This window comes from Anas platyrhynchos, chromosome 25, assembly GCF_047663525.1.
Source record: "Anas platyrhynchos isolate ZD024472 breed Pekin duck chromosome 25, IASCAAS_PekinDuck_T2T, whole genome shotgun sequence".
In the NCBI taxonomy this organism is placed as follows: domain Eukaryota; kingdom Metazoa; phylum Chordata; class Aves; order Anseriformes; family Anatidae; genus Anas; species Anas platyrhynchos.
This window is the reverse complement of record NC_092611.1, coordinates 7,430,301-7,454,580: the sequence shown is the minus strand read 5'-3', so window position 1 is coordinate 7,454,580 and position 24,280 is coordinate 7,430,301. Positions and strand designations below refer to the sequence as shown.

At 48.1% G+C, this 24,280-nt stretch overlaps 2 long non-coding RNA genes across 12 annotated transcripts in view; both read left to right on the top strand.

The window, feature by feature from the left end:
* Window positions 1-8,592: 8,592 nt before the first annotated feature.
* Window positions 8,593-17,960, top strand: LOC139999427 (uncharacterized). Its single transcript, XR_011804906.1, has 3 exons — window positions 8,593-9,251; window positions 10,358-13,581; window positions 15,338-17,960. It is a non-coding gene; the product is annotated as an uncharacterized lncRNA (long non-coding RNA).
* Window positions 17,961-18,106: 146 nt separating this feature from the next.
* The window catches only part of LOC110353382 (uncharacterized), a 328,386-nt gene continuing 322,212 nt past the window's right edge, over window positions 18,107-24,280 (top strand). For all 11 annotated transcript variants that reach the window (XR_011804899.1, XR_011804903.1, XR_011804896.1 and 8 more), the window contains exon 1: window positions 18,107-21,323. This is a non-coding gene — a long non-coding RNA (uncharacterized lncRNA). The remainder of the gene's footprint in view (window positions 21,324-24,280) is intronic.

Sequence of the window (24,280 nt, the reverse complement as noted above, 5' to 3'; positions counted from 1 at the left end):
GGTGTCTGCGGGAGTGATTGTACATCCTATGGTGGTTGTATTACGACTGTACACTTTATGGGAATGATTGTACATCCTGGTTGGACCTCTTCTGACCCAGGCACGGACCAGTTTTATCTCCTGAAGGAAGCTTTTGTCTTGGGACTGATGCCAGGAGTGGAGTGAAGGCCAAGCCGCCCCTTCACCCTCGGGCACCCCGCGGACAAAGGGAGCAGAGGGGTGCGCACAGGGGGGATTTGCTGTGCCCCTTTGCTCGGATTTATCAAATAGATAATGTCAGTGGTCACCTGGCAGGAAGGGGAGAGGGGAAGAGGCCCCTGCTCGCTGCTCTTGGCAGCTTGAGGAGGGAGCAGCAGCCACACGAGGTCAGTGTTGCACTGTGCATGGGGAGCCCGCCTGGCCTTGGAGGAAAACTTGACCCAGAAGGGAGGGTTCATTCGGCTTGGGCCCTTTCGGCCTCGTTTGCCACCCTGGCTGGCTTCTCTGAGCAGCAAAACCCGGTGCTAATGAGGAATACCCCCCTGGGAGGAGCAGGGGGGGTTTAACAAGTGTGGGAGAAGAGCTGAGTTTGGGGAGGCTGGGGGGGCTCATGCCCAAATCTGCCAACAATCTGCAGCCTGTCCCCTCCACCCCACGGCTTGTTTTGGCCCCAAAATCCCCTCACAGCCCCAGGTAGGTGGAGGTGAGGTGGTTTGCAGACAGGGACCAGCTGGAGCAGAGGGCACCCAACGCATGGGTGGCCTCCAGCTCCCAAGCCTGAAGGGCATCGGTGCCTCAGCCCGGCTCCTCCACCTGCATTTCATCCTCCTGGGGTGCTCCAGGGACAGGTCGGTGCTGGAGATGTGAGGGAAGGATTCTTGCACAGCTACCGTCGGGGTTATGTCTGGCTGCCGATGGTGGATTTGGATTCCAGGAGCATTTGGCCACTGCCTCCCCCGGGGCTCGGGTCCTGCACTGGGCTCCAAGGCTCGGTCCCAGGGAGCTGTGGCTGTGTTTGATGTGGTGGCAGCGCTTCCAGGGGACGACCGGGACAACGCCAAGTGAAGCTGGGATGTTCTCCAGTAGGCTCTGTGGTGCCTTCATTAAAAACAGACAGATAAACAAACGAATTGCAGCCCATTAGGAGCGTGTCCTTCAGTTCCTCTTCAAACGGCTTTATGCTGTCTTAAAAAGCCTTAAGTAAGGGCCCGGCCTCCTGAGTCTTGGCTGTAAACCGCTGGATTTAGGCTTTCCTTGTGCCTCTAGGTCCGTTGCCTTTGCTGTCTTCTAGCTGTCTGATGTGAGCTTTTCATTTGCTTGGCTTTTCCTGGTGAGAGGCTTCAGAACAAGATTCCTTGTGTGCAGTCTTTGATGTTGCACCACAAAGAATCGCCCCTTTTTCCTAATGCTCCGCTGAACCCCCATTTAAAAAAAAAAAAAAAGAAATTTAATGTATCTGGGCTGGGAGGAAGTGGGGTGACCCATGGAAATAGTTTTTGTGTCAGTTACAAAGGCTCAGATGCTACGGTGATGGGTTCAGCGAAAAGACCTGAACCCATTCAGACGGGGCTGAGCTGGGAAGTCTTTGCATTGCACCGCCTGAAAGGCAGAGGAGATGCAGTCAGGGATATAAAGGCATCCCTGCCAAGCTGGGCTAACACAGCCCGTCCTTTCAAGAGCAGCGTGCAGACACCACCAGTTTGCTGACTCTCCTCTGCACGCTCGTGGCTACGCTCTGGTGACACTGATTTTGTGGTTGCAAAAACCCTACAGCCCCCAGACTTGAAAACATGGTGAAATACGCTGTGGAAATTCAGCCAGAATTTTTCTTCCTGCAGAATTGGATAAATAGCTGTTCTGCTTCATTCGACACTTGGTGGCTTCTGCTTTATTGCTCTGTTGACATCAGGCTCCTGATATTAGGGCTCTGTCCTTGTTCTCCCTGCCCTATGTCTTGCGTGCAGGGGGCATCTCAGATTCTTGCCATGCGTGGTGATCTTAAAGCCGAGGGAAAGGGAAAAGGATTTTCTTCATCAGAGATTAAAAGAACGCTCTTGATTTTTATAGTTGGTGTCTTTGCCTTTGCAATCTGGTGCTGGCTGAGGGGGGCATGGGGCTTGGGGAGTGTTTGCTTTGGGCCCCTGCCTGTAGTTTAAAAACAAAACAGGTGCCATCCGTGTGCCTTGTGAATCTGTAGCTTCATAAAGAGGCTTTGTTGTAAGTGTGTTTTTTGGAGAGGAAAAACCTAGGCACTGACCCTTTTCAGTATCATCTGATGCATGCACCATGATTAGAAAGAGTAGAGGAAGTTAAAAATAACCTGTGGAGGAGGCATTCTAATGAGCAATTATCATTCCTTTCCATTGACTTTTGCAGCAAGACTCTCCATGTGTTTAGTCTTCTCGAAAGAACATGCCAGATGTTAGAGTGAGTGACTTGTTAAGTCCCCGAATACTGTTCTCGCTGGCGTACTGAACCATTGTCAGTTTTTTTAATAACTATTAAAATAATTGGGCCCCGAACATTCTGACCTGATAATGCAAAAGAATCTTGGCTGCCTTTCCTAGGGGTCACGTTTGTGAATAGAAAACGCGAGGAGTGTTTGCCAGAACAAAGAAATGTTTCTGCATGCAAAGATCTTCAATAACTTAATCTGAGGTGGAATCATCTGGCTTCAGAAATCATGCCTCCTGGCAAAATCTGACTTTTGCATTTCAACATCCTGAACTTTAGTCTTCAAGGAAGCTTTTGTGCTTGTGGGGCTCTGCTGCTCTCCCAAAAGAGAGTTCTTCAGAAATGATTGACGACAAGGCCGCTTCTACCTTTGCGAAATTTTAATACGGGGAAAGCAACGAGGAAAGCAGCTGTCTCTTTACAAAGTGACCGAAGCACTTTGCTATCCCTTCTCACGCGTAGGAATCTTAATTGGATTAAAATACAAGTCTGTATATTGTGGTTTTGCATGCCATGGATCCCACCCTCCTGTTTTTAGCCACATTGGCCAAACTCAATGAAGTGCACGGTCAATGTTTTAGCTTTGCCTTTGGTGTCCCTCGGTTGGAGCTCATTAAGCATTCGGGGGAATAATAATTCTGGGACTTGAACTTTGATCTGAGGAATCTGGGAAAAGAAAGGGCCGGAAATTGCAGCGGCCTGATTAGCTACCCCAAGTTGATCAACTTTTCTGCCAGATGCAGGCAGAGCTCCCAGAGGCTGAAAGACAACGGCGAGGGCGAGCTGCCTCCGCCGTGTTGTGTCTGCGTTCCCGTTGCCGTCTCTAACGCAGATGGTGGCTTGAACCACTTCGCGCACACCCGGAGCCAACCAGAAGCTTTGTCCAAAATATCTGCTTGGCACAGTTGTTTTTTTTTTTTTTTAACCCTAAGTATTTGTTTGCTAATTTTCACACATTTGGGAGTCGCGTGGTTTCATCTAGGACTGGAAACATCAAAATATCTTGAGGGAAGCTCAGCCAAACCTCTGAGGGAACGGGTATCTGGTGTCTGCCTCTGAATTTGGGAGAATTTGAGGGACAAGTTTGAGTTACAGCGTGGCGAGGCCAGGACAGACTGCGTGTGCCAGAGTTCTCTGCTCTGAGCAGTACTTTATTCCTCAGGAGGAAATCTAGATTGGGGTATAAAACCTAAAATGCTTGTATTCAGAACGAGGCAGAGTTTGTCATATATTTTCATTTTTCCAAAAATACCTTGAGATTTTCAACTCAAACTCAAATATATGTTTTGACAACCTAAATTCGATGACGAACCAGCTTTAGCGCTCTGCTGCATCTGCCTGGAAATCTTCTGACAATGGCGACTGAAAACTCCCAGCTCTAATTGAGTGAAAATTGAAATAAGTTTGAGACTCTGCTCCCTTACCCCTCGTAAAGTGGGTGTACCTGCCACCTTTCGAATACCTCGAAACCACCGAAATGTTGAACCCTCTGTCTCTGGAAAGCTTGCCTTATCGTTTTCACTTTCTTAAGTCTTTTTACACCTTCAGTTTCTGTCAAGAGACACATCGAATGTCTACCTCGGTACCGAAGGGAAATAAATACCCCCAAGCAAGTGCTGCCTGGTGCCATGTTTCTGGGTGCTCGGCCAGCTGGCACAGGAGGAAGGGGATGTGGAGCTTTTCCAGAAGAGCTTCTGAGGAAGACATTTTTTTTGGTTCCTGCTAGAAATCAAACACTAAATATTGTAGTTGAAAACCCAAATGATTTAGGTTCCAGAAATGAGATATCAGGAAGCGTAATTCCAATGCTGCTTGCTCCCCCTTTGTAGGGGAGTTGCTTTGCTCCCTCTCCCCCGGTGCTGCCTGGCTTCTGCCCCGGGCGTGGAGCAATGCGGCGCCTGTCAAACCGAAACATACTCGGGATGTTTTTCGGGAGGGGAAATAATCACTGTCACTGCAAGTGATGTTGTTTGAAAGAGACCTTCCTTTTCAAATGAAAAATGTCTTTTTGGCAAGCTCCCATCCGTTTTCCAATCCAGATACTCCACGTTGTGGTCTTGGGTAGCATCAGGAGGTATTTCGAGCGCAATTTCAGATGCTGTATGCCAAGTGCCCTCGGTTTTCCTGATGGAGAGGTGCCCCATTGTCCAAGAGCCAAACACTCTGCTTGATGGCAAGTTTTCTGTCCCTATGTGAAGCTGAGTTTTATTTGGAGGCGGGAGGCACGGGGACCGAGGAAGCTGACACCATTCCAACATGTTGTTCATATCCTTAAGTCTTTTAATTTCCACTGGCTGCTGCTGCAATAGCACCATTTCACTGCATAAATTAATCAGAACATAAGATTTGGTGAATATGAGGACAAAAAAAAAGGGGTTACACTTTGGTAAAGCTGCTGTAGTCGGTGGTTAGTCCTTATTTTTCCCTCTATGGGTGAAACGGTTACACGAACCTCTGCTATTGTTGCAAGAAAAACTGGCTTCCTGTGATATAAAGTAATTTTTTTAAATAGGAAACATATGGCTGGGGCCTAACAACAAAGTAATATTCAGGTGCTGATGGCATATGCCTCCAGTCGTATTACAGGAAGCTATCTTGGAAATCTGGTGGCAGAGGCTTACACACTAATTTTCAGGAAGCGGGCTGGGGGGAGGGAATCCGAAACTGGTATCAGAAATACATTTACATTTTTAATTTCACTGCAAGTTCTTTGCTGTTCCTATTTTAAAAGTCTGGGAGGTTCACTCCCTGCTAGCTGCAATGAGCAAATGCTGTGCTGGGTCTGCTCTGCTCCACTCAATGCTTGTATGAGAAGGAAAAAGGTGGTTTCATAAAGAGAGCCCCTCTCCAGGCTTGGTGACTCCCATGATTTCACCTCTGCACCTACATTTGCCACCTCTGCATGACGGAGGAGCTGAAATTGCTCTACAGACATCAGGGTTGAGGAGATGCTCCCCAGGGGAGGATCTCAGGGTCCGGGCTGCCCCTTGGCACCTGGGGTCCCACTTCGGATTTTGCTGCAGGCTCTGCTGAACCTGTTGGTGAGCAAATCCCATGCTCCTTGTGCTGGTGATAAGAAACTTATTATTTTAAGTGACTATTATTGTCTTCCTTTTTGTGCCAACCTTGGAGGTATTTGTAACTGTGCATCCCACCTGCCCTACCACTAGCCCCCAGCCTCCTTTCTCGAATTCATGCGATTTTTCAGCCCAGCAGTAAGTCATTCAGGCTTTTCTTGCGTGTCATGGTTTCCAGACCTCTTCTCCTAATGCACGTTGACTCTTCCCAATAAATCTGTCTCTCTGGTGAAGCAGCGTGCCCTGAGCTCAAGATGGAGCAGCTGGGCTTTTCGGCGGTGCAGGACAGCGGAAACGTTCCCTGATTCCCAATGATTTGGCCCTAAAGGTGACCAGATGTGGCCTTAAAACTGCAGTTTGGGGTGGTGCTGTGTTGTAAGGTCTTTCTCTGCATTTCCCTGTCTGTTTCGTAGCTTGCTGGAAGCTCAGAGGTGGCTGCCACCGTGTGTGCTGAACAACACCGCTCTCCGTGTGGTTCTTGCGTTAACAGAGCCAAGCAGCAGGGAAATCAGGGAAGGAACTTGGACTGAGCTGTAGCTGGGGATTTTATTTTTATCTTCCCCTGCTGGTATTTCTGCCTACCTGCTCATAATCATTAATAATATTTATCTTTGTTTCCTCAGAACTGCAGAACCTGAGCCAAACTTCAAACTTTTTTTTTTTCTGGGCACTGGCTGAAAACCGCAGCTGTGCGCTCCCATCGCAGCCCCGGTGCCTGGCTCTGCTGTCAGCTGGAGGCTTGGCTGGGGCTCGTGGCCCCAAGAACCTGGCCAGCAGAACCTGAGCTGGGGCTGGAGGTTTGCCCTCCGGGTACTTCTCGAGATGTGGCAAACAAACGTGGGTGGGTCGAATTGGCCCTGCTGGTGGCATGGCTCTCCTTGGGCTCAGCGAGGATCATGGGGCAGCATCAAGCCACTAAACTTTGTGGTTTTGGTTTTACCTCTGTTCACAGAGCTTGGCGCTTGCAATTGTTGTGTCTGCTGCGAAATAATCCAACCCTTTCCTCCATCCCCTGTTCTTGCTTTCATTATTGTTCCCTTGCCCAATTAGTGCGCTCACACCTGCACCGTTGTCTTCATCCACAACTGTGCCATTGCTTTAACCCTTTGGAGGGCCACAGCTGGAGAAATGTGGATGTGAGAAATCAAACTCTGGGCTTGCAGCGGCTTTTGTGTCAAGAAGGGACATCTGAATTTGCTTTATCGCTGTATTTTGGGAGCTGGCGTCTCAGTAAAGCAGGGAGTGGGTTTTATTTGGGGAAGAGCTCTGAGAAGGGGCAAACGGTGCTAGGAAGTGTCTTAACTTTCAGCAGGAGAAAATCCTTAGGCAAGCAAAAGTCCCAGGGTTTTCCAGTAAGGAGTGAATTGTGTAAGATTTTTTTTTGGAGTTGCAGGAAGTTGCAGGGAGACATCAGAGCTCAGCAGGATTGATTACGGGTCTGCGACTACACGTCTTGGCTAGCGCCATAATAAAAGTGACAAACGAGGACGAATAGCACGTCTGCGAGGAACTTAGCATGAGTGAATGAAAAAAAAGCACGGTGTAATTTATTGTCAATGAAGAACATCGGGAGGAGAGAGGGAACCTAATTCATCCCGCTTAATTAGGTATGGGACTGAAACCTTGGGCTTCCAAGCTCCAGCCACGGAGGTGCTTGGTACCTCGGAGGGCTCTGCCTACGAAATCCGAAAATGAATTTTAATTGATCGGTTCAAATGTCTGCCAGAACAATAATGAAAATAAAAGCATGCTGAATGTAGCTTGTATGGGAATGTCACCGTTAGCAGCAGCTTCCAGAGGCTTCACCTGGGCCTCGTTCTGCATGGCCGGGGCTATTTTAGCCCTACAGCTTGTGCTAGGAGGCTGGTGGCCGGGCTGCGTGGCCTCACATCCCTGGTGTCCCAGCTGGAGAATATTTGCTGGGGGGCAGTTGCAGGACCCTGGGTCAGCTTGATTTGGCTGTGGGCAACTCCTCAGAGCCTCCAGGTAGTGCAAGAACCACCCTCAGCCCACCAAACAGAGCGTCCTGCTGCTAACAGAGCAAACAGCAGGCAGTCCCCAGGTAGCTTGCCCTCCTACCCAGCTGTAGGAAACACTAAATCTGTGTGCAGGGATGGGGAAGGGGCAAGGGGATGGGGTGAAAAGCAGCACCTTCTGCACGCCTGGCCCGAAAACCTGTCCTCAGGCAGAAAGCACAAAGGATGCTTTTGTGAGGCTGTGCCAAAGGGATCCCACTGTGCCACCACCCGCTGATAAAGGGGAGATTTTGTGTGGGGTAAGTCCTAAGGTGTGCCCTGGTGAAGCTTCAGGCCAAAGCAGCGTGGTCAGCTTGAGGAGAGCATCCCAGAATGGGAATGTTTTCACAAATAAAGGAACCCCCCCCAAAAAAAAAAACCACACCACTACAGCTCTTCCTCCCCTGACGGTTTGTCAGCAGTGCCTGGGTTGTGTGTGCAATCTCGGCGTGAGCCAGTCGCTTGTCCTACAAAAATGATTTGTTAGACAAGGAGAGCCAGGGCTGGGAGCAGGGGGAGGCGGAGGGAGCCGGGGTGGTGGAGGGGGAACCTTGGAAGGGATTCAGGAATGACTGATGGGCTCGGCTGAAAATGTGAGCCGCCTAATACCTTACGGAGGGGGGCCGAGAGGTGGAAGGGGGAGCAGGGAGAAAAGGCAAATGCCGCCTGGGCTGGCTGCCCCAGCAGTGTGAGATTTTTATTTTTCGCTGCTAAATGCAAAATTGATTTTTTTAGATGCATAAAAAGAGGGGGAGGTGGAGGGGGGGATGAAAAAATGGAGCCTCTACCTCTCATTCTACCTCTTGCACTTCGCAGACAAAGAAAGCTGGAGCAGACGCCCCAGACAATGGCTCGTCCTTTCTGCCGTGAGCATTTGCCTTTCTCAGCAGTAAAGGTTTGAAAAACAACAACAAAACAAACCAAAAAAAAATAATAAAAAAAAATCCACGAGAACCAGCAAAACCTCCCTGAAAGAATGAATTAAAAAGATGACCCCGGCAAATGCGGCAGCCTTTTGATTTGCCGAGGAGCCGAGTTGGTGCAGCGTGTCAGCAGAGGTGCTGCGGTTTGGGCTTTTTATTTGTTTCCTGGCGCTGGGACCGCTCCTTTTTAGCCTGCTCGGCTTCTCCCTCCCTCCGCCTGTCCTTCTCTTCCTCTTCTCGCATCCCTTTTCCTTCCTCCCTTTTTTCTCTCTCGCCCCCTCGCCCTCTCCTCCCCGCATTCCCACATACATTACCCCTTCCTTTCATCTCGGGGCTGACCTGAAATGACCTTTTGCCTGGCACTAGACGTGACTTAACTGATAATAGCAGATCCTGGGGGCCTCGAGCGGTGGCTTGTCTGAGCACGTAGAGGGAGGGGAGGGAAAGAAAAAAAAAAAAGCTTTTTTTTTTTTTTCATGGGGAAAGCATGGGTTTCTCTTTGTAGCAGCGTTTCCTGCGAGGTAGCAATTAATGCCACTTTGTGCTGCTTATTGCCTCCTAGATAAACTCCTTCCAAAGCTGTGTCTATCCCCAGGTGCTTGTAGGAGCCCGGGAGGGATGAGAAAAGAGGGGTAAGCGGTGCAAAACCCCGCAGCACCGTTCCCATGCCACCGGCTGCCCGCGCTCTGCATTGCGTCTCCGCGTCTTTGTGCTCCTGCTCCAGCCACAGCCTTGTTGGAACAGCCCAACCATCCTCCTGCCTCAACCAACCACCACTTTTGGGTGACTAATCTGGGCGAAAGGTTATTATTTGGCCTCTTCTCGTCCCCCCAGCACGGTGCAGATAAGATTGCAGCCAGGCCCGCCGGGTCTCTCTGGTTTTCTTTTTTTTTTTTTTAATTTTAACTATTTATTTGGGGATTCGGTGAGGTTGGGCGAGTTTCCACAGCAACGCCTGCGAGTCTCGAACATGAAAGGGCTCTTATTGTGCCATGTGGTGCCTCGGAGAGCCAGAGAAAGGAGGAGGCGGGGAGGAGAATTCCTCTTGAAAGCAACAATAGCGAGACACTCTGTGAACTTCGGGGCTTTATAATAAAGTTTGGAGAGGGGAAAAAAAGGGGGCTGCAGCAGTCTGCGGTGAAAAAATGTGCTGACTTACGGAACTTGGGATAAAGAGGTGTACGTGTTTATAGAAATATGAATTAATTAGCTGTTAAATAAGAGCTTAATATATATACGTGGATGGAGTTCTTTTCTCTGGCAGATCATTTAGCTGCTCGGGCTGTCAGACTGCCCAAGCAGATCAGAGCCTTGGGGTCAGAACCCGAGATATGGTTTTTATTTAATTTTATTTTTTTGAACTCTGCTGCTTTTTCTTTCGAGAGAAAGGAAAAGGGGTGGGTGTTAAAATGTCAAGGAAGGTACCGTAGCCCGGTCTGTTTTCCATTGTCCGAAATAATGGGGCGACCGAAACCCCAGACAATGAGGAAACGGGGATAATAGGGTCGCTAAAGGATGCAGAGCAGAACTCCATGAATGGCTGCACGCAGAGCCGAGCTGGGTCCAGGGGAGCTTATTAGTTCAGATTTTCCACCGCCTTGCCCAGGCCTGGGCAGGGAGTGCACGTGGTGCCACTCGAGCGTCCCCGTGCTGGGTCCCCAAGGGGTTTCTCTGCTCCAGACCTGTGCTGAGCCCCACGTTTGGGCTCTCCCTCCCTGAACTTTGCTGCTCCTGTGTGAGGCCAGCTCAAGGCGCCCCTGAGCACGCTCATAAGCCCAGAGTGGCTGGATGCAGATGTGTCCTTAAATATTTAGGGATTGATGTAAGCTCTCAGGCCGTAAAGGGGCTCCCATCGCAGAGCGGAGCAGTGCTTTGCTTGGGTTAACACGCTCTGGTGTCTCTTCCCCAGCAGGTTTGAGTGTGCATTGCAGAGCTGGAGGGCACTGGCACCTTGTCACCTCCTGGAACCCAGCGAGAATGTGTCTCCAGCTCCGGCATCCACCAGCTCCGTGCGTTCTCGGTACATGGGGTGAGGGCAGAGTGGTGGGGAACAGGGATGGCCCACCTCGAGATCCCATCCCAGCAGCTTTCTGGATTCCTTCAGCTTCAAAGGCACGCTTTGCTCAGCGAGATGTTAACCACCGGGGCTGGGCAAGCCTCAAAACTCCACAAGAAACTTGGCCGCGTATCCCAGGCTTTGATGTAATTTATCTGGGGTGATCACGCAGCCTGCCCAGAAATTCAGATGGTTTCCACACCTCAGTCATTACTCCTAGAACAAGGTCTCGGAGTTCCCCTGGAACTTCATAGGAATATCACCTTTTGGCAGAGGAGGAAAAAAAAAAAAAAAAAGGACTTCCCTGGTAGTTAACATTGCCCTAGCAATTTAAAATCAACCACGTGTCGTTTGCGCAGTGCTTCAGGTCCTCTTTTTGCTTTGTGATATGCAAATCCTAATGCATTAATTTGTCAGTAATGTTAACAGGAGGCAGAAAGGTATAAAAATATATAAAGATGTGGCTGAATTAAAACAGTGGGAGACACAAATACCGGGGGAGTCACTGTCTCTTTGTGAAGTCTCTGACTCCAGGGTGTTTAATCTCCTGATCTTGATACGCGTTTGGAAGTGTATTGTGTATGCACACAATGTTTGCTGTCCTGGAACAGTTTTTATAACCCAGTTGCTTTTTCCCAGCATTGTAGTGCAGGCAGTTTAGAAACTTTAAATTTGGAATAATCCCATACAACTACTTGGTGCGCTCTCCCTCTCCAGTACAAATTCACGCTCTGTTCTTAATTAATTACCTGGGTTTCCAGCTCCTCTTTTTAGAGGACAGTCACTAAATTGAGTGAAGTGGATTAAATTCCTGATGCAGGTGAAGGACAAGGCAAATCATGGTTTATTGCCTGAAAAGCACGACTACCTGAAGTGATGATTGTATATTCCTAAGCATGTTAAAGTGTCAGCTGGCTAAACGTCTCTGGTGGTAGTATCATAAAAGATTTCTGGTTTCTTTCATACCTAGGCTGCCTGGAAGTTAGGCTGAGATCTGTCAGGACAGTATTGGCACTAAACCTTCTTCTAATTTTTAAAGGATACACGAGTGTGAGAGTAAGTTGGGTTAAATCTCTGCTCTCTTTGTCAATAAGAAAAAAATGTTGTGGTGCAAAAGTGAAGTGTGTTTGCCTTTGATGGCCGGTCAGGTTAAGGAATAATGGCATATTATGGGTTAGCAGCCCTTGGAGCTGTGCCTGTAACTCAAGTGGCAGCGGCTCTGCTGAGTGTTTCAGGTTCAAAGGCTTTCAGTGGTGCACGAAGGACACAGCAGGAAAACGCCTGTGTGGGCAGCCTGTGCCAGCAGCCCTGTGCTGCAAAGGGCAGAGCTTTGGGGTTTCACTGAAGGCCACGTGAAGGCACCCAAGTCTCCAAGGCTCACCTCGTCCATTGCCTCAGGTTCCTCTGAGCACTTGAAGCCAGACAAGGGGGAGGAACGGTAAGCAGAAAGTAGAGAGAACGTCACGAGGAGTCTCTGCTCCAAAAAGTTCCAACCTGTATTTGGAGCCCCTCTCACAGCGGGGTAACAGGCGCTGGGTAATGGGAATAAAGCAGCGTATGGTGTGCCAGAAGCTTTACGGTGTGGTGTAGAGATGCTTTTGTATTCCGTGAGCTACCTGTGGGGCAGTCACTCCTTGTACAGCGTGCTTCATAAAAGTGGCTGTCCTCTAGGACCAGACAGGGGAAGGGGCACAGTGTCCCAGCAAGCTGACAGCAAGAGCCCAGTGTGCTCCAAAACGATCCTCACATCTACCCAAACCATAACATCTCACAGAAATCTTGCTGCTCGCTTCTCTTCTGATTCAGACAGGAGCTCCCTTGATGCTCTGAGACTTGCAGGCTTGTGTCATGCCTGACACCAAACCCCGTTGGTTCCTCTGTGATCGGTGGCTTAGCTTCGGCACGCTCACACCACCAACAAAAAGGGATTTTTAGGTAAGCTGGGCTTATTAGGAAATCCTTTCAGAAACTGTGGAGTACACTGAGCACATGGAAGTGGCTGGTAAAGGCATTTGTATTCCTCAGTAATTTGAAAATCGAGGAACATAAAAAGGAAACGATGTCCGCAGCGAGCTGGATGGCGTTGCTGCGTCTCGGGAGAGGCGAGCTGGAAACTGGAGTGTTACTTAAGAGTTTTGACCCCTGAAACTTGGGTCTCCTTCCAACTGGCAAGCGAGCAGCACTAACCATGCAGCAGGGCTGGGTCTGTCTCACCAGGTCCTCCAGCTGCTTTCAGCAGGGAAAGGAGAGAGGAAGCTTCAGACCCCTCTGCCTCTTTCCTACCTGTGTGTCCTCTCCTGACTGTGCCTCCTGCCGCACATGATGCGGTGTGGGCTTGTGACACCAGGCAGGGGTGTTCAGACTGAAGAAGGCTCCTTGATGAGGAAATAATTTTCCCCTGGAAGTTTCAAATAGAAAGAAAATAAGCTGCTAATACAGAAGAAAGGCAAAGTTTTCTCCTGATTTTTATTTATTTATTTTCCCCAGAAGTTATTTTCAACGAGAGCTTTTGGTTTGGGTTGACTGTGCTCTGCCTGCCTGCTTGAGGGATTTTTTAGGTCACTAACCCAGCGAGTTGGTGACCTTAAAATGGGACCGGGACTCCTGAGCCGAGTGCCGTGGTGCTCCCCAGGGAGCGGGATGCAGGTGCCGGTCCCTGCTGCCAGCACCTTGCCTTGGTTTTGTCCCATGGCCATTAAGGGAAAGTAGAGACGAGATCGTTGAACTACACCTACTGCATTTTCCAACCCATATATGCGATACCTTGAGTTGTAGGCACTGCATTTAAAACGTACAAGTGTGGATTTCTGAAGTTCCTGATAGCAATCTGCCTTCAAACACAGGTGTGGAGTGCTGTGTACTTTGCAGGCTGTTCTTTCTTTCGCATGGCTGCTACATCTGAGGTATTTTAAGCATTTTGAAGGGTCAGCAGACAGGTAAACAAGAAAGATGCCATAGCATCTCCTCATAGTGTGGAGCAGGGGAGCTGAGCACCAGGTACTGCTCCTGCCTCATTACAGCAAAGCTGCAGCTGGAGGAGCTCTGCTTTTTCTTCTGATGTATGGCTGTGCTCGTAGGTGAGGTTCATTAATGATTATAATTTAATTGCATAAATTTCTCGCATGCTGATGGAAGAATAGACCCCCTGCTTAAGTATCTGAAGCGTTCTGGAGTGTTTTTTCCTTTCCTTCTCCTGGTATTATGACTTGTTTCTCTAAACGTTGTTTTTGTGTAATTATTTGTTTAAACGTCAGAAAAGCCACAAATCCTGCAAACACTTACCACTAGGTGTAGCACTCAATACCAAGTCTTGCAGTCCCGCTGACTTTTTTACAATTATGTATTTATGGCAGGAGTACGTTTTAAAGTGCTTTCCAAGTAAACACAAGACAAAATTCCGTTTGCATGAAAGCTTTGCTGAGATGTGTATGTATTTATTGCATTTACCTCTGCAACAAATGAAAGGCTTTCAGCTCCCTGGCAGTTACCGAGGTAGTTACTTCAAGGTCTGCAGCGATACGGGGATACGTGAATGCACCCAGGCACTTTAAATCCTACTAAATCAGTAAAAGAGCTGATCAAAAAGGAGAAGTATTCTGCACGGTGGTGGTTTGCACGTTAAAAACACCAAGAGCCACGTAAATAGCCAGCAGCACTCACAGGACAGGGTACTTGTAAATTCATGGGATGTAAGACAAACACGCTGTGGCACTCAATTTGACTCTGCAAACTACTTAACCAGGATAAGCCACGACAATTTGCCAACTGCCCAAGGAAGGATGAGGTTTTAAGAAGAAAGGAAAGTTCTTGGATTAAATGAGCTGTTGGGCAGTGGTCTGAAAGGAAGAGAATGTGTATTTGGGGGAAAAGAAGACAAAGACAACAGATGCTTTCAGAAGAAAGAAATGTCGTGGTGCAAGCTCAGGCTGTTCGGGAATTTCTGAATAAAGGCTTTTTGATAGTAAAGTGTCAGGATAACCAAAATCGAAACTTTTCATACTATCAGTTCTAATTTCAGATTGGATGATAAAGAATCATGCTGTCCCTTTCTTCATCTCGTAAAGTAAAATACTGTTACATTATATCAAAGTTCCCCAAATCATGGTGGTCACACTTGAAATAGTCAGTCTCAGATTTCTTTTTTTGGTCCGTCTGAGACCGCCTGGCTCCTGGTGATGCTGTGTGGCTGCTACTCCCAGGGACCCCCCTACAATCACGGATGCTTCTTGGGGGCAGTTGCTGATTTTCACGTTGTTCCATGTCTTTGCAAAGTGCTGGGGAAACCCTCAGCAAGGCGATGAGCCTCAGGAGCAAGCTGGTAAAATCCTAGATCCATAGAAAATTCTAATTAAAAAAAAATTAAATATTCATATAGTCCTTTTGTTATAAATCTCAACGAAAATGAAGAAAATTAAACTTTTACCTTTCTCCCTCTCTCCCCCACAGACTGTTATGAGTTAAACACAATGTTATATAAAGAAATGTAACATATAATCCAGAGGTAAAGCCCAATAACTCTCTCTGCTGCAGAATTTGCTTTATAAATGACTTTCCACTCCTCTCACCCCGCTCTGGTTCCAGTGCACTGTGCGTGCTGGCAATGAAGCCTTTTTTTGTTGGAGTGCCAAAGTTGAACTCACCAGTGACTGTTAAGTGGAAAAAAAAAATGAAATGGATCCATTTGTTTCGTGGGGATGATGCGTATCCTGTGAAACGCACTCGGAGCTGAAATTTAAGGCAGACCGTGCTGGCTTTTAGCTGAGGGAGGTGACTGGGGAGATGGTGTGTTATTGCCTTGTATTTAATGTCTCTGCTCTGTTGTTGTGTCTATAGACAGTCGTCATTTTCCTCTGAGATGTTGACGGACGAAATATGGAACTTGATTTTGCTGCTCGCTCCTGGAAAGTGCCTGGGAAGAGCTGAGTCTGGAGGTCTGCACACAGGAACTGGTGGGCTGAGGTTCTGGTTCTGGCAAGCCACAGAGTAGGGTGTTTGCTTCATGTTGGAATGTAGTTGCCCTTCAAAGAAATCTTCCATCCTTGGATGTAAGATCAAGGAAAAGAGTAAAAAACCAAACCAAAACAAAAAACCACCACCACCAAAAAAACACCACCCGACCGTGTCTGGGTTTTGGGGGAGCTACCATTAGATTCCAGGGTCCAATCTCATTCCCGTGATATCTGAAAGCATCCTCCTGCCTTTCCACCTGTCCCTTGCAGTGCTGGTGGGTATCTGCTCTTCACTGTCTCGTGTTTGGGTGCTGATACTCACTGCACTGTGCCCTGCTTGACCAGCACCTTTACCAGACTGCTGGCTCTGCTGGGGTTAGGAACCAGCAAAGTCGTTAATCCCAAAGAGGTTGATAAATGGCAAGTCCTCCTATGCTGGTAAAACCATCCCACTGATTCTGTGTGAGATAATGGCTTTAGTTATACCTGATCAGAAGCAAAACTCTAAACGTTTTCCCTTTATATCAGAAAATACTACCAAATCTTGATTAAGGTAGACAGGATTTTTTTCCTTTTTTCCTTTTTTCCCTTTTAAAGTATCATGTCTTATTGCAGTTTGGATGTTTTCAGTAAAGACATAGCACAGCCCCTTCAGAAGCATCGCACTGCAGCAGCATCTTTCTGCAAGTATTTATCATATGTACCTGTGCACACACAACATTTAGCCTTGTAACAACTCTCCTTGGGTTTCATTTGAACTGTGAAAAATGGAGTTCCCTGAGCTCAATGCTGTTGCTAGTGCAGTTTGTCTTTTCTCCTCCCTTGATCAAATTTATTTGCCTGGAACAGAAAACCTGAGGTTGTCCTAGGAAGTCCTCATTATTTGTTATCCTGCAAGAAGACTCTGAAAAGCTCGAATAACTGAATAGGTCCAGCGGGGTGGCTCCTGGCATCTTGTGCCCTGCTCTGCAGGGATGTGCTTCTGGAGGTGTCACTGCCCTCGCCCTGGTGTGGGACACTCACCTCAAAACATTTCTGAGTGGTGTGAGAGCCTGCTTGCTTTGCTCTTTTTTTTTCTTCTTTTTCTTTTGCTTTACATCTTAATGTAATGTTGAGTTTGAATCCTTGGGAGTTTTGCAGCTGTGGTTGGATCTTTCCTGCATTATCTATTGCCTTTTTCCCGTGCTGTCTCAGATCTATCATAGCAATCTTTGTAATAATTACACCCAATTCCTTTGATTACTTTTGATCAGAGATGTGAAGAGTCTCACCCAAAGTTAGGTGGAAAACCAGCCCAGGCTTGGGAACTGCTGCTCTCCCCATAGCCCTGTCCTAGCAGGCAACTTCTCTGCACTGCCTTCAAAGTGAAACCTTCTCCTGGTTTAATATGTTTAGATTACCTGCTGATTTCTGGAAAACATGCCAGCTACTCCTATTTAATATTTTATCAATAGATGAAGGCAACAGCTCCTCTATCATAATAGATCCTAGAGTTGAAAGATAATTTTTAGACAGTTTGCTCATATCTTCGTGTACAGTTGTGGGTTTCTCTCAGTTTCCTGCCTTTGAGCCCAGGTACTTTGGTTAAACCCAAGTATAACTTCAGAAAGACATCTGGTCTTACTCTTCTAATACTTCATCAGCACTAAAAACCCGAAAGCAGGTCAGCGTTTTGTTCAGACTTGACGTTCGGTGCTTTCACTGCACCTCCACCAAAAACCCTTCTGTAATGTGGATGCTGAATGTTACTGTGCCAGCCCTGAGAGGGGAGAAAGGGGCAAAAATTCAACGTTATATCTTCCTTGCTTGGAGACAGCTTGCTTTGCTGGCACTGGCTCGAAAGCTGCATCCTGTGGCATCCTTTCCCCCATCCCAGTGCTGGGATCTCCTGGGGGCACCTCTCCTGGGGACGTTTGCCTACACACCGTTGCCTAAAGCAAGGCAAAGCCCTTCTACTGGGGTGTGCTGCCCGCCTGCAGGCTGAGTGTCTGTAGGAACGAGGTCTCCTGGGTCACATTTTCCTCTGTGCAAGGTAGGAATGAGCGTCAAATGGGAAGCAGAGGAAAAAAAAAAAACATCTTCGGGAACCCACATCTGCTTGCTCTGCCAGCGAGGTCTCTGGTTTGTCGTCTGGGAGGTTTCCAGCCTGGCTGTGCTCCTTGATGCCAGCCCCACTGCTGGCATCCTAAAACTCACCCCGAGTTGTACCTCACCAGCCAGAGGGCCCCCAGGAACCCCACAGCCCCTCTAGGGGTGGTTAAAGGAGAGGTGGGAAGGACTGGCTCTTTCTCCAAACGCTCCCAGGCAGAACGAGCTCTTCTGCAGCTCCAGCAGGAATCTGGGAGCCCCATTCCCGCTGAGAATCAATAGATTTCAGGCTTCTGAGTCACTTCACTCCTTTTGAAAAACCTCTGCGCAGCCAAAAGCTTAAGATTTCTGCTGAGAAGACCAGAAAAGGAGCCCCACCCTTCAGGGTCTTTCTTTAATTTGTCCTTTCCCGCTAACAATTGAAGGAGGGATGCATTGGAGCACCAAGAACAATGGAGCTGAGCGCCAGCAGCCCGTGGCCTTGGGGAAATCTCTCGCTGTAGGACTTGGAGCAGCCACAGGGAAGCACCGACAGGTAGGGCTCAGCTCGCCGGGTAGCGGTGCTGGCACATGCAGCCGTGCCTGCTGCCTGCATATGGTGGAAAAATCACGCTGCGGCTCCAATTCCTCCGGGCAAAGAAGATGCTGTAAATAGCATGGCCAAGTTTCAAGCTCTCACAGTACAGTGGGAAGCGATCCAGCCTTTTCTGGTGTCAGGAAGGAGAGCAAAAACGCAGTTTATGCATCCTAGGGGGAAAAGAGAAGCAAAGCTGCCCCAGCTGGAGCTGTTAGCTCGGGGAGGGGCAGCCATTTGGCTCTCATTAGGACTGGCAGCAACAGTTCCCTACTGGATCTTGGTGAATGTGCGTTGGTGGGCTCTGTTCTTCACCCCAGGAGGGACTGATGCCACGCCAAAGTCTGTTTCAGGTCTGCGCCTCGGGGCACAGCTTAATGGTTAGACTGAATACAGAGGCAGCAGCCCCAAACCCAAGGAGTTCCTCTGTCTAAAGCTTGTGCACTTCTCTGTAGGCTTTTCGTTTATCCAGGCTTTCCCTGGTCCTTGTCCTGAATCATGGATACCTGCAGGAGGCTGTCCTCCAGCTGCCGATGGTCCATTTGGAGACCCAATAGCTTCTTGGTATAGGACAAGTCTCCTCTTTCTGCTCTTTTGCAATCCTGCCCAACTCTTTGCTCTTTAAAGGCCCTAATTGCATCCAGAAGTGTGTTTAAGAGCCTCCTGCCCCCTGAAATTCACTTCGGACTGCTTTCTGGTATGGCACCCTGAAGCCCCAGCTCAGAGGCAGGTAGGGCTGGGCCTGATTTTCCTCAAAGAACCCAGTAATCCCGTGGCAGGACACGATATGGAGCTTTTTGGAGGTCCAGGCCTCGTACCACTGGCATGCCGTGCTCCATGTGGTCTGCAAACAGTTCCCAGCAGGCCGGAGTTTTGGGGACTTGAGTGCCCCCAAATAATTTTTCCTTTGAGAAGGAAAACTGGAGGTAGAGAGCTTCCCGTTTGGACACGGGGCTCGTCTGCAAGCGAGGCCAAGGCTGTGCGAAACAAATCGCCGTGCCAACTGCTGTGGGTAATTGGGCATGAAGGGGATCAGCGGGGCCGTTGTGGCTCACAGGCGGCAAGGGAAATGGCTCCTGAGCACCACGCAGCAGCCTCGAGGTGCTCGGCAGCTCCACCACAATCATTATGGGGCTGGCTGAGCTCTGTAGGGATAACGCATGGCATCTGGCTCCTGCTCCTGGTGGGAATTTGGGGGAAGCTCCTGGACGCCACGTCACGGCCTTCACGTGCTCTGCTTGTCCTGCTGGGCCGCAAGAGTGGTAATGAGCTACTGAGGGAGACAAGGATGTCTAAACTCAGCACAGCTTGCTAAGTGAGCGTGTGTTTGAGCCCTGGGTTCATCAATTCTGAGTTTGAGTAATTTTTTTTAGTCATAAGTGGCACTGTGTCTGCCTGCTTCTGAGGTCTCGTGGTTAATGAAGCCCTGGCAGGCCGAGTTCTCGTGGGCAGCTGGCCTCCACAGCCACGGGAGGTGTCTGAGATGGCCAGGGATAAAAATCCAGCTGAGTTTCCAGCATTTTTTGTCCTGTTAGGGACTTCCCAGGCTCCAGGAAAGCTTCAGGATATGAATTGGAAGTGTGCCAAAAGGAAAAGTCTTTAGGTTGGCACGCTGGGGTTTGGTTAGCCTGAAGTTGCTGCTTCTCCAAATCTGCAGGAAGCGCTCTCTGGGGATTTCCAAAATCTCAAATTAGGCAACCATGGCTTGTTTTTGTCACGCAGTTTTGGGGCTTTTTCTTTTATGATCCTGAACGAAACCAGGAAGAGCAGGGATGTGTAGGCAGTTAAACTTCTTAAAATTTTTTGGATTGCCCTTAGGAGCAACAGAGACCTCCCGGTGATCCTGAAACTTACCCGTGCGAGTACAGAAACATTTGCTTTCTACATTGGGTCTGCTTTAAAGGCCTGGGACGTGTGGAGCCCAGGGGTTTAAGGCCCTGCCATGGCCTGTCCTGCTCGAATCAGAGCCTGCAGCCTCATGAAGGCTGGGGTTGCTCAGACACAGAGGTCCTGATTTTTTTTTTCCAACCCAGTTTAAGATGCAGAGCGGTATTCATCACTTTAGGGGTCTTGGGGATGGTAACAACCCACCAGGCTTTAATTCTGGTTAGTGCTCCTTGCTCCCACCACATTATGGCCTCTGTTCTTTCGTTATAGCTCATCGGATGCTCGGTGTTTTCACAGAGGCTGGGACACGGCACTGGGGGCCAGCACAGGCTTCGTTACAAAAGGCCGAATTCCCCATCCTGTTGGGGATGAGAACCGGGGAGAGCGAAGTGTGACCTGTAGAGAATATTGGAAAGCAACTGCAAAGCTTGAAACATAAGGAAAAGCTTTAAAAATAACCCATGCGTTTGTGATCCCAATCTCCGGCACGATTCCCGCTGGAGGGAAGGACAAAGCTCCCCGGGATTGCAGACAGGACAGGATCAGGCCCTAACCAAACGAAAGGGCTTTGTTTGCCTGTTTGTTACCAGCTAGTCTTCACCTAGGACAAATTCAGATAACTTTTGTTCAGGAATCTGACGACCTAATTTTTTTTTCCTGATCAACTTCATTATGCGGCGTTCTTTCCTTGTTTTAAAGCAGGTTTGGGACGAGAGGGTTTGAAGGAGAATTCCCATCTGTTATCGAAGCATTTAATCATTCTTTAAAAGCCGGGGCCGTTTTATTTTCTCTGGGGAGCGAGCAGCATTAGCCGAAGCATAAAGCAAACTATACCAAGTGCAGAAAAAACTCAGCCTGATGTCCTGTTTGACAAAGTGACCTGCAGGTCACAACCTGAGTTTATTGATCTGTGGGGCCTTGTCTGGGTGTCGGGCATGTTTTCTGGACTTTGGTTTCAGCTGCATTCCTGACTTCTGAAAGAGGAGGGGGTGTGGATTTCTGCTAGGAGTAACCACTGGGAAGGAAGTAATGTTCATTAAGTGTGCAGGCTGTGCAGGACTAAGCATGCTCAGTGAAAAAAAGCTTTTCTCCTTTGCCTGTCAAGCCCTATGTTTGAACTCATTCCAGAATGCCGGATTTACTTTTCACGAAGAAACAGTACCTGGCCGGACTGCATTTTTCTTTCTCTCCTTAGTCACGAGAAGGCTGGAAACAATATTCTTCTGCAGAGCAGGGCGCTCGCAGCCGCGCAGCATGCCCGCGTGACTCTGGCAGGAGGAGGAGGACAAACTTTGCTACCTGTGAAACGAAGACTTCGTAGGTCAGTAAGGGGGGCGCAGGGAAAGCAGCTGTGCCAGCAGCTTGGGGCTCGGGGCTAGTGCTTTCCTCTCTGCTCTCCCGTGTCCCTCCCCATCTGCAGCAGAGCTGAACTTTCAGAAAGTTTTTAGCAGCTCTCAGAGGGCTCAGCCTCTCTGCTAAGGTAAACCTGGCTCTAGTGGAAACGCAGTGAGTAGATTTTGGGGAGCTAAGCCTCGTTTTTGAAAGCCTGGGCTGCTGGTAGCATAGAGGTGTGCTTTCTTTACTTTTTCCTTTCTTTTCTTTCTTCTTTTTAGTGGTTCCTGCAAATGCAATCCTTTACTTCAAGAGTGTGCTTTAAAAGCCTGTTCCCCCTTCTCTCCCCGCCCTCTCCCTTAGAGCTGAAAATGAGACTCAGTCTTGAATAATAAACTCTGAATGTTATCAAGCAAATCTTGTGGCTTGTTCATGTGATCATTTCCAGTCTGAGCGTAGATGTTTTGTCTTTTAATATGTTTGCAGTTTTTTTTTTCTGGAAAATGAATTGCAAAACTGCTAGCAGAAGGGTGCGAGAAAGCTATTTTATTTGATAACAGCATGTTTCAATGTAACAGGCTATTGTGCTCTTAATTTTTTTAAGGGCTTTCTACTTTTTTAGCTTTAAAGATGTATTTAGAACTCCTATCTCTTGAGGGTTTGAAACAATCCCAGCCTTAGAAAGAGGAAAGAGTAATTTTTCTTTTGAGACTTTGTGCTCCCTAATGGAGATTTTTCTGAACATAGGCCAAGTGGTCAAGAAACAAAATGACCACTGAATAAGAAGCAAAATGGACTCAAATAATTAGAAATTGTCTGTGGTTAATGATTGTTTGAAGCAAGTCAGAAACATTTGGTAGTTGCTGTTGTTAAATTATGTCCTGCAGTGCTCTTCAGGAAGGTTATGTCGCTTATCAAAATTAGCATTTAATTTTCCAAGTGTGAGAAGTGCGTGCAGCGTCTGTAGGCAAATCCTCTGAATTTTCACAACTGGAGATAATTGAAGAACTAACTATACATGCAAATGTGAAATCCCTCTGTTTACAAGCTGTATGTTTACTACTTGGGTATTTTAAGCTGGAAACTGATTCCCTATGCAAAGGATTTCAGGAAAAGGATAACAGGTTAGTCACGATGCGTGCTCCTAGTTACTGGGTTGGGAGCGCATAATGCATTAGCCAAGTGCAATAATAGGTTGTGCTGCTGCTCACCACTCACAGCTGGAAACTCTGCAGAAAAAAAAAAAAACAGCATCTCATCTTTGCAAAGGGTGAGGGGAGAGCAAAAGTAAGAACGAGTGGGTGACACGGGGTCTTTCAGCTGGTTCCCACCAGGATTACCTGCTGCGTGCACGCGGAGGGACGGGGAGCAGCCAGGCCAAGCAGAAGAAATCTGCAAATGACCAAAGCTGAAGCTCTCTGATCTTTCCTTTCCCTTATCCCCTGAGATCCTAGGAAGGTTTTTTTTTTTTTTTTTTTTTTTTTTTTTTTTTTTTGATGTGAGAAGGCTGGGAAAATTTATTTGCGTTATTTCTCCTCTTTGATTTAGCAACCTGCAGGGGATTACGGAGGCAGCGAGGGGTGTGCTGCAGATGGCCACAGGCGCGGTGTGGCCGCAGCAGGCTCCCTCCCTCCCTCCCTCCCTCCCTCCCCTCCGTGCGTGCAGTCCCTCCATTTCCTTAGCTGTGAAATGGGGAGGGCAACCGGGAGGCTTTCTTGGAAGCTTCTCTGCATAGTTTTTTTTGAAGAAAAAATGCCTTGTGTTGCAGGGAAGCGATAAGCCCAGGCTTCAGAAATGCACATCCAGATTTGGGTTTCAGGCCCCAACTTTTGGACCTTTCAGGCCTACAGGTTTAATTTGGATCCTTTTAGTGACAGTGGAAAGGCAAAATACCGTCCTCATCCAGCACGTGGCACATGGCCTGCCCCATTCTATTGTTCGCTCTCAGGTGTCCAAATCCAGCAGTTTTGTAGGAATACACTTCACATGCAAAATATAATGGACAGGAAATGTTTTTGGATTATTTCTTTTCCCCTCCTAGGGTTAAGATTTTGCAGACTGTAGACTTGCAGAAGTTACAAGTGTGCAGCATCTCTCTGGATGGGGAGCCCAGATCTCCAGAACCCTGCCTGTGACGTGCAGTAAGGTCTGCTGCAGGAGTAGCAGCCAGATTTTGGCCAACAAATTGTTTAGCCTCTCACCCATCTCTCCTTCCATCCTCCATCTTTTCAGGTATTCCCAAGACAAATCCACAACTGTTCTTTTATCCTTATTTTTTTTTTTCCATCTTTGTGCTGAATCCTTACTCGTTAATGATTTAAATGGGGAAAAAAAAACTTATAGCATGGATCTCCTCTGATTTCCATCTGCGATCTTGCTCTTTGAAATGAAGGCATATCTTCTGAAACCAGCCATCATCGACAGGCAGAGGGGAAATGTGAATAGAGAAAGCTGGCGGTGCAGGAATGGGATGTGTCCTGCTGCCTTTGCTGCGAGTCTGTTTCAGTCCTGGGATGCGCAGAGCAGAAACCCAACAGCCTTAGCTTTCTGGAGCAGTTATTTGTGGCAGCCTCCTTGTTTGAGTGCTGTCACAGAGACATCCTCTTTTGGAGACGGCGATTGCTCTGAGTGTTTTGAGTATCAGGATGTCAGGACCCATCCCAAACACCCTGGCGAAGTCACTCAGAGAAGCGAGTCAGCCTCTGTTGGGAATGCTCTCTAAAGCTGGGCAGGACTTCCCATATTGCTAAACACATGGAAATATAGAACAAATAGGGGAGGATTTATTTTAGAGAAAGCTGCGCTAGGTGACATGGCATCTCTGTTGAAGAAGCACATGGTTTGTGCTGCATTTCACTGTGTACAAATGCTTTATTTAGTTATTTTAATGTCTAACATGGAAGCACGGAGCAAAAGCTGGTACCTCAGGCAGTGTTTTAGAGTATC